The sequence below is a fragment of the Diuraphis noxia genome, unplaced genomic scaffold (assembly GCF_037042655.1).
Source record: "Diuraphis noxia isolate RWA-SAM2 unplaced genomic scaffold, SU_Dnox_SAM2 contig0003, whole genome shotgun sequence".
NCBI classification, from domain to species: Eukaryota; Metazoa; Arthropoda; class Insecta; order Hemiptera; family Aphididae; genus Diuraphis; species Diuraphis noxia.
The window spans coordinates 50,600,713-50,616,123 of NW_028301713.1; the positions used below are offsets into that span (position 1 = coordinate 50,600,713).

At 28.2% G+C, this 15,411-nt stretch overlaps 1 protein-coding gene and 1 pseudogene across 3 annotated transcripts in view; both read right to left on the reverse strand.

The window, feature by feature from the left end:
- LOC107168447 (opioid-binding protein/cell adhesion molecule-like) overlaps positions 1-15,411 on the reverse strand; it is a 337,823-nt gene that overhangs the window by 247,069 nt on the left and 75,343 nt on the right. The gene's annotated exons all lie outside the window — the stretch shown is intronic.
- Positions 5,415-6,396, reverse strand: LOC149057498 (uncharacterized; annotated as a pseudogene).

The following is a 15,411-nucleotide window of genomic DNA, read 5'->3' on the forward strand; positions in this document are numbered from 1 at the left end:
GTTGTTATTAGAGAATATTATATTATAAAATCATTTTGTGTGAATAAAACACAAACGAAAGGAAACAAAATGTAATCAACCAAATGTTATAGTTATTATTATTTTCTCGAATCTAAAAACACTACTTAATATGTATAATCATGATATTATGCCCACCAGGTTAGTAACGGAGACCGCGCGAGCAATAGCGCCATATTAAAATATATAATATAATATCCATCTACTATTCTCGATTTGTATTTATACTATATTTATCGTCCATGCATATTGATATGAGATTAAATCTCTTTTCGTCTTACTACCGGTTTTATCATCTAAGGAAGATTACCTACAAATACTCGACAACTCCACTCGATTGTCTGATGAACAGTGTTGAGACTTATCTAATATATCTTAATAAGGAGATAAATCAGTGATGAAACGGTGAAATATTGGTTTTGTCATTGAGTTTCCTCATCTAAATCATATAGTTATTATTGCGTTATCTTCACACGAACCAAAATGGCTATGACAACAGTGCAATAATGTCGTTAAGGGTAGTGGGTACACGGTAATGGTTCGATTATTTTCCATCATTCACCGCTAAATAATCGGATAATACTCATAAATATTGTTGTTACCTATATTATAAAACCATTTTGCACGAATAAAACACAAACGAACGGAAAAACATTTAACGGGGTCAAAAGTTTCATAAAATATGTAATATTATTATTATTTCGGACGATTCGAGTCTATATAAACGTTATAATGTTATGTCGACCGGATTAGATATTGGCGGTGGTGCTACCAATAATCACCAGATTTCATATATTATATCGGTATTAATTTGAACGCTCTCGGTAGTATTTACACTCGATATTCGGTATTATTATCAACGGCCACAACATATACCATTGCGGCAACGACGGCGTGTTGTATAGTGTGATCAATCAGTAAAGAGATATAGGTATAGGTAATAATGCCTACCTAATCATTCATTAAAATCACACAATATGTGCATTTTAATTAATTATTTTCAATGAATAATATTACGATAAAATTAAACTTGAAAGAATTCCAACTTCTAAGTATTTAAAAAAAAAAATTGAATTTATTGTAATAAATACATATATGTATATAAATTCATAATGTACGTTTATGTAGTATGTAAAAATATAAATATTATATTACCAGACATTTTTGAATTATGGTTTATAAGGTACTTGCATTAAACAAAGTTTGGAATCGTGAAGCATATGAAAAAATAAAATATTTTAAAATACTCTACAGAAATGAGATATATTATTAACTCGTATAATATAATTTATTATTCCATTACATAAATCATCGATAATAATATCAAGTTTACTAGAATTTCTGAATTCGTAGAAATATAAAGTCACATGGTAGAATAATATGTACCTATTACATTAAAAAAGAAACCATTTCAACGTGGCGCATGGTATATTTTATACGTCTTACCATTTTTTTCTGTGATGAATAATTTTTATTATTATTATCATTGGTTTTGAGCCCGTGCATTGTGACCATTAGCCATTTTAGGGGTTACGGTAGGGGTTAGTACAGTTGGTACAATAGGGTACAACACGTATATTATGTGTAGCAAAATTTTTTCCACTAAGAACCCGAGTGATCACCCATCCGGAAACTAGTTGCAACTGGTGGTGCGTACTGTCGCTCACGTCACTTGACCGATTGCATCAACAACGCCACGTCATGCCATGTATAATAATATTATATTTTGACTATTTACCAATTCGTGGATATATGGGATATGAAATAATATTCAAATAGTTATATTATATATTTAATTTAAATATTATAAATATATAATGAGAAAAAATGTAATAAATATTATTAGTTGTACGAGTATGTTTGACAAACGTTTCAGACGATATCTCATTTCACCTTGATTTTCACGATGACGTTTCTTTAAAAAAATATACATTATTAACAATACGTCCGTTAAGTACAATAATTATAAGTAATTAACAAAATCGATTTTGGACGGAAGTCATTTTCTTGATTGGGACTGATTTGATACGAAAAAAATATACAATAATTATTTACATGTTCGGGAACCTCGTCTATGGCGAAAACACTTGTAGCAGGTTCTGTGTGTCTCAGTTGATGAACCCGGCGATCACAGTCACGTCGGTGGCAGACATTTTGTAAGCTAACTGTGAAGAGGGGGGTGTTGACTGTTAAATTGCAGTTTCACGTATATTATTACCGACGCCGATCGATGTGCGTTCGTCAACTATTACTTCATCGCTGACACGTCTACACCCTAGTTATATAACATGATATGGTATATGCACTTATTTAATGTGTATTTTAAAATGTTAGAAGTACCTAGTGATGTTTATTAGCAGTATCAATATAAATATAACTTCATATAGATGACACATACCCCATGCGATGCATATTACATAAAATCAGGATTTAGTCCTCTCAGAACTAATGGCAATTGCATGTCCGTATTTTAAATGTCGTAGGAAAACATCGCAGAGTGTAATAAAGCTATTATACGAATATTATGTTTTAATAGGCACGGAAAAGTCTCGAATCAGAAATTTGGTTTCACACATTATTATTATTAGTTATTACTCGAAAAATATATATTTGAGAAATTCGTTAGCAAAAAACACTATTGTTATTCTTTGAAACATACAAAAAAAAATTTACTGGAGGAATTAGAAATAATATAATATGTAATTAAAAGGATAAACATGATGATGGTTACATGTGAAGTTTTGTTGTAGAACCGAGTCACAATTATTGTATACGTCATGTTATTCCAACTCCTACAGCAGTAGGTTTAGTTAAAAAATTTTTATTTTTTTATCCTCTACCCCCCCCCCCCCAACACAAAAAAAAAAAATCGCCTACGTATGGCTAAGCTGACGGCAGCCATTGATCCCTTTTGATTTATATAATATTATTATGTGGCATCGCGTGTTTGCGCTAGGCCGAGATCGCACATAAATTAGTTCGTTCATCCACTATATTAATAACATATCCGTCGCTTATTACTATCCGCATTCCGCCATCCACTCTGTTCGTATGCCCGTCTAGTGTATAGTATAAGCCATGTTACCGATCCAGCAGCTGTTCAAAGCGACCGTGCACCGATGATACGACGACGAGTGTTTTATAATTAATTGTATTATCACATGACGCCTGGAAAATAATAAATACGTATCTACTAGTGCCACAGATTAGATCGGCCGCGATTATTAATGAGCTTGGGAGCATAAAATATAAAAATCGCTCCATGGTCTGAGACACTCGGATCGTTCGGTTGTCACGGTGGCGATGTCGCACCAATGGTGGTGGTCTTAATGTTGTCCGGTCTTATTTTTTTTATTTTTTATATATAATATATTTAGTTTCCCAAACGTAAAGTGACGGAAAGATTCCGCCGCCGCACTATCGCCATCATAATCCCCACGGCTGAGCACTCGGGGAAACTGCCGGTGGCAACCTAACCGAATGACAAGATTTATAGACGGGGTAAAATGAGTATTTCATTATTAAACCATCTGGCATTTGGGTTTTTTTTTTTTTAAAATAAAATCCCCAGTATTATAGGCACCACCATTACATGAATAATTTCAGTATATACACGCGATTGAATATTATAATGCAGAAAACCGTACGCAGTCGTACGAGGGTATAATAAATCGATTATAATACCATCACGATATAATAATAATTATGACTTTGTAAATTGACGAATAATAAGAATTTCAAACTTGACAAATCACGTCCCCTCTGTCATTTTCAATGCATATTATTATACTATATATAATATACAATGTAGTTTTAAAATATGCAATTTTTTTTTTTCTTAGAAACAATAATCACCGTCAAACATTAAAAGAATTTTTTACAATAGATTATAATTTTACGGGAATTCGCTCGCCGTTGTGTTGAAGAAACGACAATTTTATTAATTTAATATACGAAAAGCAAGAGAAGAAAATCTTTGATGGATATTTTCTTCAAGAACCGATAGTTTAATTTTGAACCTTACCTAGTCGATAACAAGAAGAATAATCACTATTTTCGATGATTCTCTTCTCAATCCATCGTTTTCAGATAAATAACTGACATCATTAGAGTAAAGTATTAAGTAAAAATGATTACTCAGAAATTGTGTGTAACATAAAATAAATGCACGTTAATGTACGAGGCGAGCGAAAAGTTCACGTAAATCTTTAGTTCTTTGTACATCAAAACATCCGGTTATAACAATACGTTACACTCATTGACCGAAGTTTACTAGTTTTTTTTTTCTTTCTAGAGCTAAATAAAAATTCTTTAAATCAATTTGAGTAGAGAGATTCCATAGATGGCATAGCAAAATTGCTTTTAGTAAGAATAAACGTAAAATTAAATATACTGATAATGAAAAATTATATTTTTCTTAGAACCTGGATAAGTTTTGTTCCACACAGAATTTTGTAGGAGATTAAATTATTTTACAACTTAAAATATGAAAGTTAATATGAAAATGTATGTTTATAATATACCAAATGACTTAACGTGGCCGTTGTGTAAACTGTAAATTATCAAAGCGTATCAAACTATAATTGTTTCATTATAATAGCAATTAACATAATATTCGTGAAGCATTTTATTATATAATTATATCAATTAATTGTAGATTACATTTTAAGAAAAATAAAGTCTTACTAGTACGGCTTGATAATTAAAATTAAATAGTTTATATAGCATAATTTTTTATGAAAATATTTAAAATAAATTTAAAATGGTCGAACGATATGTACTTTAATGATATGGCATATTTTATTTACCCAATTCGCAAATTTAGTAAATGTTCAGATGATGTTATAATGTGGACATACATAATATAATATACATTTTCATGGAGTGATAAAATATTATTTTATATGAAATATATAAATTATAATAAAAAAGATAAATGCTCTTATTTTTTTTTTTTTTTTAGCAATAATCTATTTTACTGTCTATAGGCATTTAAATCAAAATATTTTATTATTATCGCAATCAAATCAACTAGACAGTTTTGTTAATTTTGTTTTCATACAATCCAGTAATATAAAAATTATTCAATAACCATAAAAATATATCACTGTAACTGTAAGTATTGTACTCTAGTACATTTCCTATAATTATGTGTTAATGTAATTTATATATTTATATATATGTTACGGTAAAAGATGAATATTGGTGAATGTCGTCATTCTCCGGTGAATGACGTCTTTTACCAAATTGATTCGATTATGTAGGTAAATGATGTAAAAAACCAAATTTTAAATTCAAATGTACATCTTTCACCGGTCATTGATGTAATTTACCAAAACTAGTGGTAAATGATGATAAATCTCAAATAATACACTGATTTTTTTACTATAGGTAGGTACTATTTATAATAATGATTTATTATTAATACAATTTTTATTTGTACAATTTTGGTTAACATGACATTTTGAATTGCACAACATTTCTGCTGCACTGCAATCAATTTTTTTAGTACCACAACCAGTTTTGCAGTTGCATCGATTAAATCCTTGATGACCAGCATTCCATGTCCTGCTGCAGCTTCTCTTAATGTTATTTCCCTGTCTTTAATTTTTTTCATGGCTTCATCTAGCTCTAGAAATTTTTCTTTACACGGAGAAATTTGTGCTCGTGTATATTTGTGTTTCAACACCCCATATTCTGTACCTGGTTCAAACATTCGGGTATTTATTTAATTTAAATTAAATAAACATTATCAAATTAAAATTACCTTACATAATTTATACATGTCATCTTCGCATGAAATAATAACAGCAAGTAAATTACGCGGAGAACCACGTGCTCTATCAACATCTAATATTGGGACACGAACAGTTGTACCGACATCAAGCTTTGAAATTTTTTTTAAACATCATTCTCCAATTAAACTGGTGATTGACGACAATAACCGGAGAATGTCTGCATTTACAACGTTTACCAATTTTTAGGTAAATGATGTCATTTACCGGGGAATGACGTCTTTTACCACGTTTACATCATTCACCGTAACATATATACATATATTATATCAAATTATTCGGAATGTTGGCTTACTGTAATACTTGACGTTTTTTGAAACAAATATCTGTAAAAACTAAAAAGTATAATATTTGACTTTCATTTGTTGCATTTCTTTTTTTATTATTATTTTCAACATCACTACACATAATGGGCGGGACATACATACCTATTTTTATATGTTTAAATGCGTACGATTTGTATGTATATAATAAAAACGTAAAATAAAACTCGTTTCTCTCAGAAGTTAGTGCATATAGACATTTGTACTAGAATGTCATTGGACGGTTATATTTACTTAGCCAAAACTTTAAATTCATACATGTGACCGAATAAATAGAACTTAACAGAGCTCTACACCGTTTACAGCGAACAGTGGAGAAAATAGTATCCATATAAAATACATAATATATATATATTTATACTCATACATCTTTTACAGTAAAGTACCTCGACCGCGTGAGTACTATTCGGCTTACAATTCAATGTATATAATATTTACTAAAATGTTGGTGTTGTGAGGATTTTGAGTGTTTTTTGTTCAAAAAGATTAATTTTTTTTCTTGCTAGGAAACAAAAAAAAAAAAATAAATATAAAATATAAATCGAAATGATGGGCGATATGCTTGTGTTTCTTGAAAAAAAAAAATATAAAACTTAATTTACAAAGACGATGCCGGAAATTATGCGGACCCAGTGTCATTGGGGGTTATTGATAGCATCGAAACAGAATGACATTAAGGGAGTATTTTTATATATTTTTACTATTACTATGATAATTATTATTTTTATTATTATTATTATTATTATTATTATTATTATTACACGGCAGCATACACTTATCTGTCAGTTTCTTCCAAAAATAAAATGAAAGAACGACGTGAAGTAGGTGTGTTAAAATAAAATCGGACAATATCTAGTATCCAAGATTTTCACTCGATTAGATAGTGGACTACACTATTCGCCATACACTTTTCATTGTGAGTGAAAAAAACGTATATAAGGTATTTTTGTTCAATTGGAAATTGGATCCGTCCTTGTGAAATGTCGACACATGTGCTGATCCAACACAACACGGTAACCCGTCTGGATTCCAATTCAATTTTTTTTTATCATAGGATTTTTTACCCCTCCCAATGTGACGTAAAACCTTTTTCCTATTTTATTTTATTTTTATTGAAGAATAATAAAACAAAAAAACAAACTTGCTTGTTTCTATACATACACTTTTATCTAAATATTGAATACGATTTTTTGTTTTTTTTATATGAGAATTCTTATCGACTTATAAAAGAAAAACTAGTGCACTACAGCTTTCATTTGTTTAAATCAAATGCTTTATTTCGATAGGTTTACCTATATTATTGTTAATTATTTAATGTTATTTAATCTTATATTCACGTAGGCATTATTTTGTTCTATACTTTAATATATACTTGGATACATATCGACTTATAAACTCATTTTTTTTTTTCATTTACGTAAAATTATTCTCAAAAATAACTATTGTATTTAAAACAAAACAAAAATAAGTTTAAGTTTTAATAATGTGACCATTTGAACCGTTTGAATAAAAAAATTAATTACTTTATAGTTTATAGTTTATACCCATACTCGGCTCAATATATTCATTAAATACATATACTTTATTATTTCGTTTAATATTGTTATTATCGTCATTATTAGTGTACCGAATATATTTCATGGATCTAATCGTGAGGACCAAATGTTATCCATTAGTAAAATATAAACGATTTCGTCCTATAAATAGTGCTTATATTCGCCAAAAAAAATCACTATTACAGTACGAGTGTTTCTGCATGGGTGGGATGAATATATTAATAATAACAAATAAAGTGTGCGTTCCAACGCCATTGCGTCTTTGTTTTATTCACGTACAGACAAAAAAAAAAAAAAATATATATAAATAAATATATTACTAGACAGGTGCTGTCAAAAGCGGTGTGTTTTTACCTCCACTGTACTAGATAAGATAATGTATGTATATCATTATTTTATTTCCATTATTCCCATCACACTTTTCCACCATTATGATACGAGTGGAAAACCCATATCACAACCCACGTCCAGTTCAATTCCATTGTTAACGTTCTTCGCTTTATTTTTTTTTCAAAAAAAAAAAAAAAAAAATGATGGCAAAAACCGAAAGCATTGATGTTAAAAAAGAATAGCACAAAGAATTTTTTAGAAAAATACATTTTTACTTAATTTTTTTTTTAAGGAATAGTACTTTTAAAACGATTACATTTTGAAATTCAATGCTTTGGGACAATGTGCATGTCATAATATGTTTATTTTGTTTAAAATATAAAATTTCATATAGTTTCTTCGTACTATAACAGGCTTACAACTATAGTCATTTCACAATAACTTTAATTCTAATTTAATAATATATTAAAAATATTAAAGATGAAAATATCATGCTTTTTAGGTATGGCATTTTCTTGATTTCCTCATAACAATAAATAAAAAAATGCAAAAATAATTATTTTTATAGAAATGATTTCATCCAAAATATTTTTTAATGTTAGTTTATAAAAAAAAACTTTTAATTAGTTTGTAAAGTACAAAGTATACCTAGAACAAAGTTTAAATGGAATATAACGTGTATATCATCGCATTTAAGATTATTTAAAATGTTTATGATGTAAAAATACCAGTTACGTACGTATACATATACTTTATAGAAATTATAATTAATTTGAGTGATGAATGAACTGTTTAATGTAATAAAATCATATACATAATTTATATTGATCTATGATTTATATCTAAACCTCAAAATTTGTCATTAAACCGAACAATTAATATTCCACATAATTTCCACACGGCAGATGTCATTCGTTATTCCCGGAAGACTAAGAGATGTTTTTTTTTTCACACCTATAAACTAGTTTATGTGGTAATATTTTAATTTAACGTATAAGGTTTTTATATTTATAAATATATATTGCTTTATGACATTCATTTTTCTATTATTAATTTTAGAGTTGAGTTGAACTATTTTTATGGTAAAGCAAATTGCATACAATATATTTAAAAGTAATTATTGCAAAATATTAATATAATTTTATAATATAATATTTCTAGCTATTAATGACGTACCGTATAACATCGTGAATAGGTTCATGGTAAAAAAATCTTAAAAATAATCTATATATTTTGACAGTTGCATTTTAAATATATAGTAAATATTAAACTTTAAATAGGTAATCATTACTTAAATAGTTATTTTATTTTTGAGATTTTAGAATTGTATACGAACAATTTATAAGATGTCCAATTTTTAATCGATAAAGAAAAAAAAATTTAATTAATTAAAAAACTGGTTTTGCGTATTAATGTTCGAAATCACTCATTTGAGTGTTGTGAAAACAAAAAAATATACCTCACTTGGTATTGAAACATAATTATTTATCGCTCTTTTAAGAATCTTAATTTAATCATAGAAATATGATCTATAAAATATCCACATAAAAACTTTTAATTTCACCCAAATGTATCAACAATAATAAACCACTATAAATTAAACTGTCAATTCATATATTATATAATCGTATATTATTATATACCGTTTTCACGTTACTTTACTCTTAAACGAGTAGGCGTTTTGGCGATTGGCCGACTAAATCTAACCCTTCAGATGACCTCAGGGGAATCTATCGACCTTTTCTATCGGTATTTTAGGTCTTAAATGTTTTACCCAGTTATTTGGAATCTATATTACTACCACCGAAACTACGATATTAATTTAAAACACTATAAAATTGGTGTATACATTTATTCACACACGTCACACGAGACTGTTTACTTTCACATAAGCGGTTATATTATTATTATTATTATTATTACTAACGTTATAAGTAATATATTAGTAATTTTATGTTTTAAAAATAACGCTACCACGTGTGATGGATCAACATTGTTGGTTAGAAGCTTAGATCATATGCACTGGAAAGAGCTATAGCGTATATCTCACGTAGTCCGTGTTTGAAGCAGACCTGTTCGGGCCCGATGTAATTATTGCGCATTCGTCAGAAATGAAATAGATCGCGCGAAACGGGAGGAACTAGTAATGTGTGATTACTGATTAGATACTGGTATTAACCTACCCTCACAACGGATATTATTTTGTGTTTTGTTTATTCATCAGTAATCTCTTATCATAAAATAGTTTTGTGCATAAGCAATGATGACTTCGGGCTCGAACTGCTATGCTTCAAGATTTTAAATCATAGCTCTATCGAGTGTATATTATTATCTAAGGTTAGAAGTAACTGCCGTTATGATATGACCTATAATGATATAATATAATCACGGAATAATATTATGATACTGAAACAACTTAATAAATGTGCGTAGTAAAACCTCAAAGAGCTTAAATTTCAATACCACACGTCATATTTTTCTCGGCTGTAGAACAAAAATACCAAAAAATGTTTTCATTAATATGGTGAATGCTCTCTATGAGTTGACACGAGTATGAACATAGTCCCGATAACACAACGTATTTTATAATTTTTAAGTGTTAACATAAAACATTGTAGACAGTTGTTATTAAAACTATTAACAATATCATTTTTTTTCGATTCGTTTGATATCTAGGGTCAAGTGAAAAAAAATTATTTTAAATGTTGATGGTTGCTTTGATTTTTTACAGCTTTAGAAACTAATCAAGATACAAAACATTATTAGTGTAAGTGTACCACTCGTCCATTTTAATACTTATACACGTCTTATCAAATATTTGTCTAATAAACATTAAATTTTACAAAACGTGTTTAAAACAACAGATTAATTATTTAAATAATATATACACTTATTATTCATATCTAGTTCTCATGCTTTTAGACAATTTGAAGTAGGTACCCATTAATAATAACAGAAAAATGCATTTCAAAGAGTGATGTTGGTAAGTAGATTGAACGCATTAATTTCGATCAAATTGTACGTGTAACCTATTAGCCATGCACATTTTTTGGGATAAACCATAGATAAGACTTGATTGTGGTATCGTCGCTACGCGATCGCGATATCGTATGTAAGTTAGTTCGTCGTTTTCCACCGATCGTTAAGGTGCAGTGAAACATGCAGACACTCGCCGCTAAAATATTGTCAATTAATACAATAAAACATATATTATAATATTTATTTTACATTCAGCGTAATAAGTTTATTATACAGTCCACAAATATCTACCACACATTTTAAAACCAATATTATGATGGTCGAAATAGATGGAAGCGAAATAATAATTTTGACGTGTGAAAAAAACATTTTGAAACAAAAATCATTATTCTTTGCTTACATGTTTTATTCTGTAACGAGTAGCGACTAAATGATAAACTATAAGATATAATTAATACATTTTTATCGGTATTTAGATTATTAATTTTTGTAGGACCTCCACGAGTTAATGTAGTAGGTATACATGAAATTTACCCCAGTGATTTTCAGAGCGTTTACATAATAATATTATATTGAATAAATAATTTCAAACAAACACGCAGTTTAATTACATGGCTGTAAGTACAGAGTATTCTTAATCCGTTTAGAGACCGACCAACCGTATTGCTGCGAAATAATAATGTCGGAATCGTTGTCGTTTTAGACCGTTCAGGAAATGTTGCTGCATCGAGAAACGCGTGACATTATATTATATTGTTGTCCATTAATAGCAGAGCACGTTGATCGACTGCCTCTATCCTCACCGCCATCGACGTTGAATTAAATAATTTATCATAATTGATAAATTTATTATGATTATGAAAAACAGAACCAAGGAGAAAAATCGGAGTTCGTTCGTTTTACCCTTTTAAAATGTTAAAATATTATTATGTAATATTCTTAGCTCACTAAAATTGAGAAACCCATCTTAACGTAATTATATACTGTTATTAATATAATAATTATTATTATTGATTCAAAAACACGTAATTAATTATGCCAAATAGTTTTCATTGTTTTAATATAACTTGATTGGAAATGTCATATAATTAGAGTTCTGATTTGAAGGCTATATAATCTATAAATAAAACATTTAAAATGTAAAAATTGGCAAAAAAAGTAATTTAATTAATATAAAAAATATACTACAAAAATATAGATACTAACTAGTAGGTATTAAAAAAAATCACTACTACGTACTTTGATAAGCTTTCATCAGTAAAATATTGATGGTTTGGGCTCAAAATATTTTTATACATCTAAAATGAATACTTTTATGGCCATATCAAAAACTGGATAAGACGATAACGGATAGATCATAGAAACATAACATCGACAATGCACCGTCTTCACAAGCAGCCATTGTCTTAGAAATTAAATGTGACCCATTTTTATATAAAATTATTTTTCTATTATGACTATCAAAAGAAAGACTTTTGTCTTAAAATCCGAACCCTATACATATTATAATTTATTTTTCGCATGTAGATAAAATTTACGTTTTAGTACTTTATTGATTATTTCAATCAGTAATTATATATTTCATACACCGTTAAAAACATGTATAGCTGCACTATTTCACGAGCACTGACTAATTATAGAAAATTTTTTTTTATACTTTTTAAGCTATTTTTATATCTATACGTTGTGCTTTTTATCTCCGAACACAAAAATATTGTATCATTTTATTAATTTATTCAAAGCATTAGTTAAATTGTTTTTAGAGTGTTCCAAATAGTCGTATAATATATTTTTATTGTTAAATAAAATCATATTCTTACATTACATTTAGTTTTATTATCTCACATAGTATTATCTATAATCTATATTCCGTTGTCTAATGATACAGAAAAGGCCAAATTCTGTTAAATGTTTTATGGTCTTAGGTTTCAGTACGTGATTTGCTAAGCAATAAAAACGCTCAGTGTCCTTTGAATTCCCACTAAATATATCGATCGCACACTGTCCTTTATTTGACACACGAGCTTTTCGACCGAACAAATAAAAAATTCATAGTCATATTATGTTCTTCAATCATTATAATATTATATAATATAGTTTGTTGACATTAATTATATTTTTTTCTCGGTCAACGTGATACTCGAAATTTATTATTAATTCAACGGTTTCGATGTGTGCTTCAAATAAATATCATAATATTCTTGTTGAAACGGGAAATAAAACAATAACTCATCCTGCGCAATCTAAATTTTACATAAATTAAAAAAAAAATTGTCGGTTAAATGTAATATATTATATTATGTTACTAATTTCGATACTCATTCTTTATAGTCGTATAATTATTATAATATTGTATGTTATGCATGTATTATAATAATATATTATTATATTAAACATTTCTATAAAGTATTTAAATTATAATACATCAATGTCAGACATACGGTTTTTTATCTATTATTTTCAGCGTTTTGTATTTCGATATGGTCTCAGTCTTTAAAAATAAATGGGAAAAAGACTATAAACAAATGTTGGTGGGATGAAGGTGAAGAGGGAGCAGGATAGGTAAAAAACTAAGGGTTGATAAAATATTTTGGTTTGGGTAAACGAGACTATAATGTACATTAAATGTGTGAAGTGTATTTTATATAAAAAGGATCACTATAGACTGAGATAATCGTGCGTGAAATAAATGTTGAGTAAAGAAATATTGTGGTTAATCATTTCTGTTTAACTGCCTTTTAGAAGAAACGGTTTAGTCTTGTGTGTGTTGTGGAGAAGTGAAACTTTGTGTTATGCAAATAAGTAAAAATAAATAAAAACAATATTACACATTTATTATAAAGGTTTGTCAATAATTTCACCGAAGTAAGTTTAAAATAGAAACTAATATGTTAATATTGTACAGAGTGATTCACAAAGTATACTCTTTTTTTTCGATTTTTAAATTACGGATTTTTATTTGAAAAACAACATTTTTCATCTCTAAAAGAGACTCTGTAGTTAAAAAAAATATTTCAAAATACGGTTTTTAACTATTTTTAAAAATATCAAAAATAAAACTTAGAATAACTCCATTATAGAAGAAAAAGGTAGTGAGCATGGTTGGTGAATTACCCCTAATAGCGTATATAGTTAATAGTTATAATAGTTAGTAAGTTATAATACAATACGGATCGTAGTTTTCTCCCTTGTTTTTACCACAATAATACTATTATGCATTTTTTTTTTAAATTGTATTAAGTAAAATGCAATCTGTATAATTTAGACACATAATGATAGAAATGTAACACAACAAAATAAAACAAATTATTATACATAAAATGTATACCCCTGATCTATGAAAACTGTGTAAATAGAAAAAAATTGTTGTCACTGTGTAGTTTGTGCAGACGAAATGCGAAAAATGCAGTATTTTGGATATTTAGATTGCATTTAGACAAAATTACGCCATCATCTTTGTTTTGTTATCATTATTACTATTACTATAAATCAGTACCTACACCTAAATGCATTCGTAAGCTTCGGATATCACCGGGGCGAAGAACAACGGGATCTCGAGTTAAGGTGTTATGGTAATGAAGGGAGTTATTTCCGGGTAGTCGACGCTGCTGTCAAATGTCACAAGAGACGGTGAAATTTGCATAAAAATATATATCCGGATATTATGCCATGCATATTATAACACATACCTAAGGTATTATAATAACAATAACAAAAACAGCAGTAATAATAATAGTCTGTATTTAATTAATTAACAGTTTTAAGTAACAAAATATGTTTTTATAAAGTCGAAAATATTATAAGTTTATAATACTCGTATTATATTCGATCATGATAGACGGACTCTGCCAAAAATATACCTTTTCTGGACGATATCACAGTGAAATTTGCAAAAACTTCTCGACATGCTCATTGGATATTTTGAATAGTCCCGAATTTAAAGAAGAAGTGGCCATAAACAGGTTCAAAATAGGACATACGGTTTTTTGGTGAAAAAGAAGACCCCTCCCCCCATATGCCCAACCTGCGACTTCCCTCTGATGGTCAAACACATATAAATAGAATGTAGGAAGTACGAAACTCAACATAAGAAATACAGTTTAACCCGTCATTTATTGAAAAATCAAAAAACTAACCTCTGGAACTTATCAAGTGCTGAAATTCATCAAGAAAGTATAATTCTTTAATACAATTTAAAAACATATTTATATAAATATATAAATTATTATAAACATAGAATGTATATAATTAAAATATTAAAAATCAACTTTGTATGTTTTTACTATAAAATAAGTTTTAATCTCTTGTAATTATTTAATGTAGCTAATGGCCCCCGTCACCTAGGCAGTTATTTATCAATAAAAAAAAGTCCCAAATTTATCGTTTTATATTATAATATTTACAAAATAA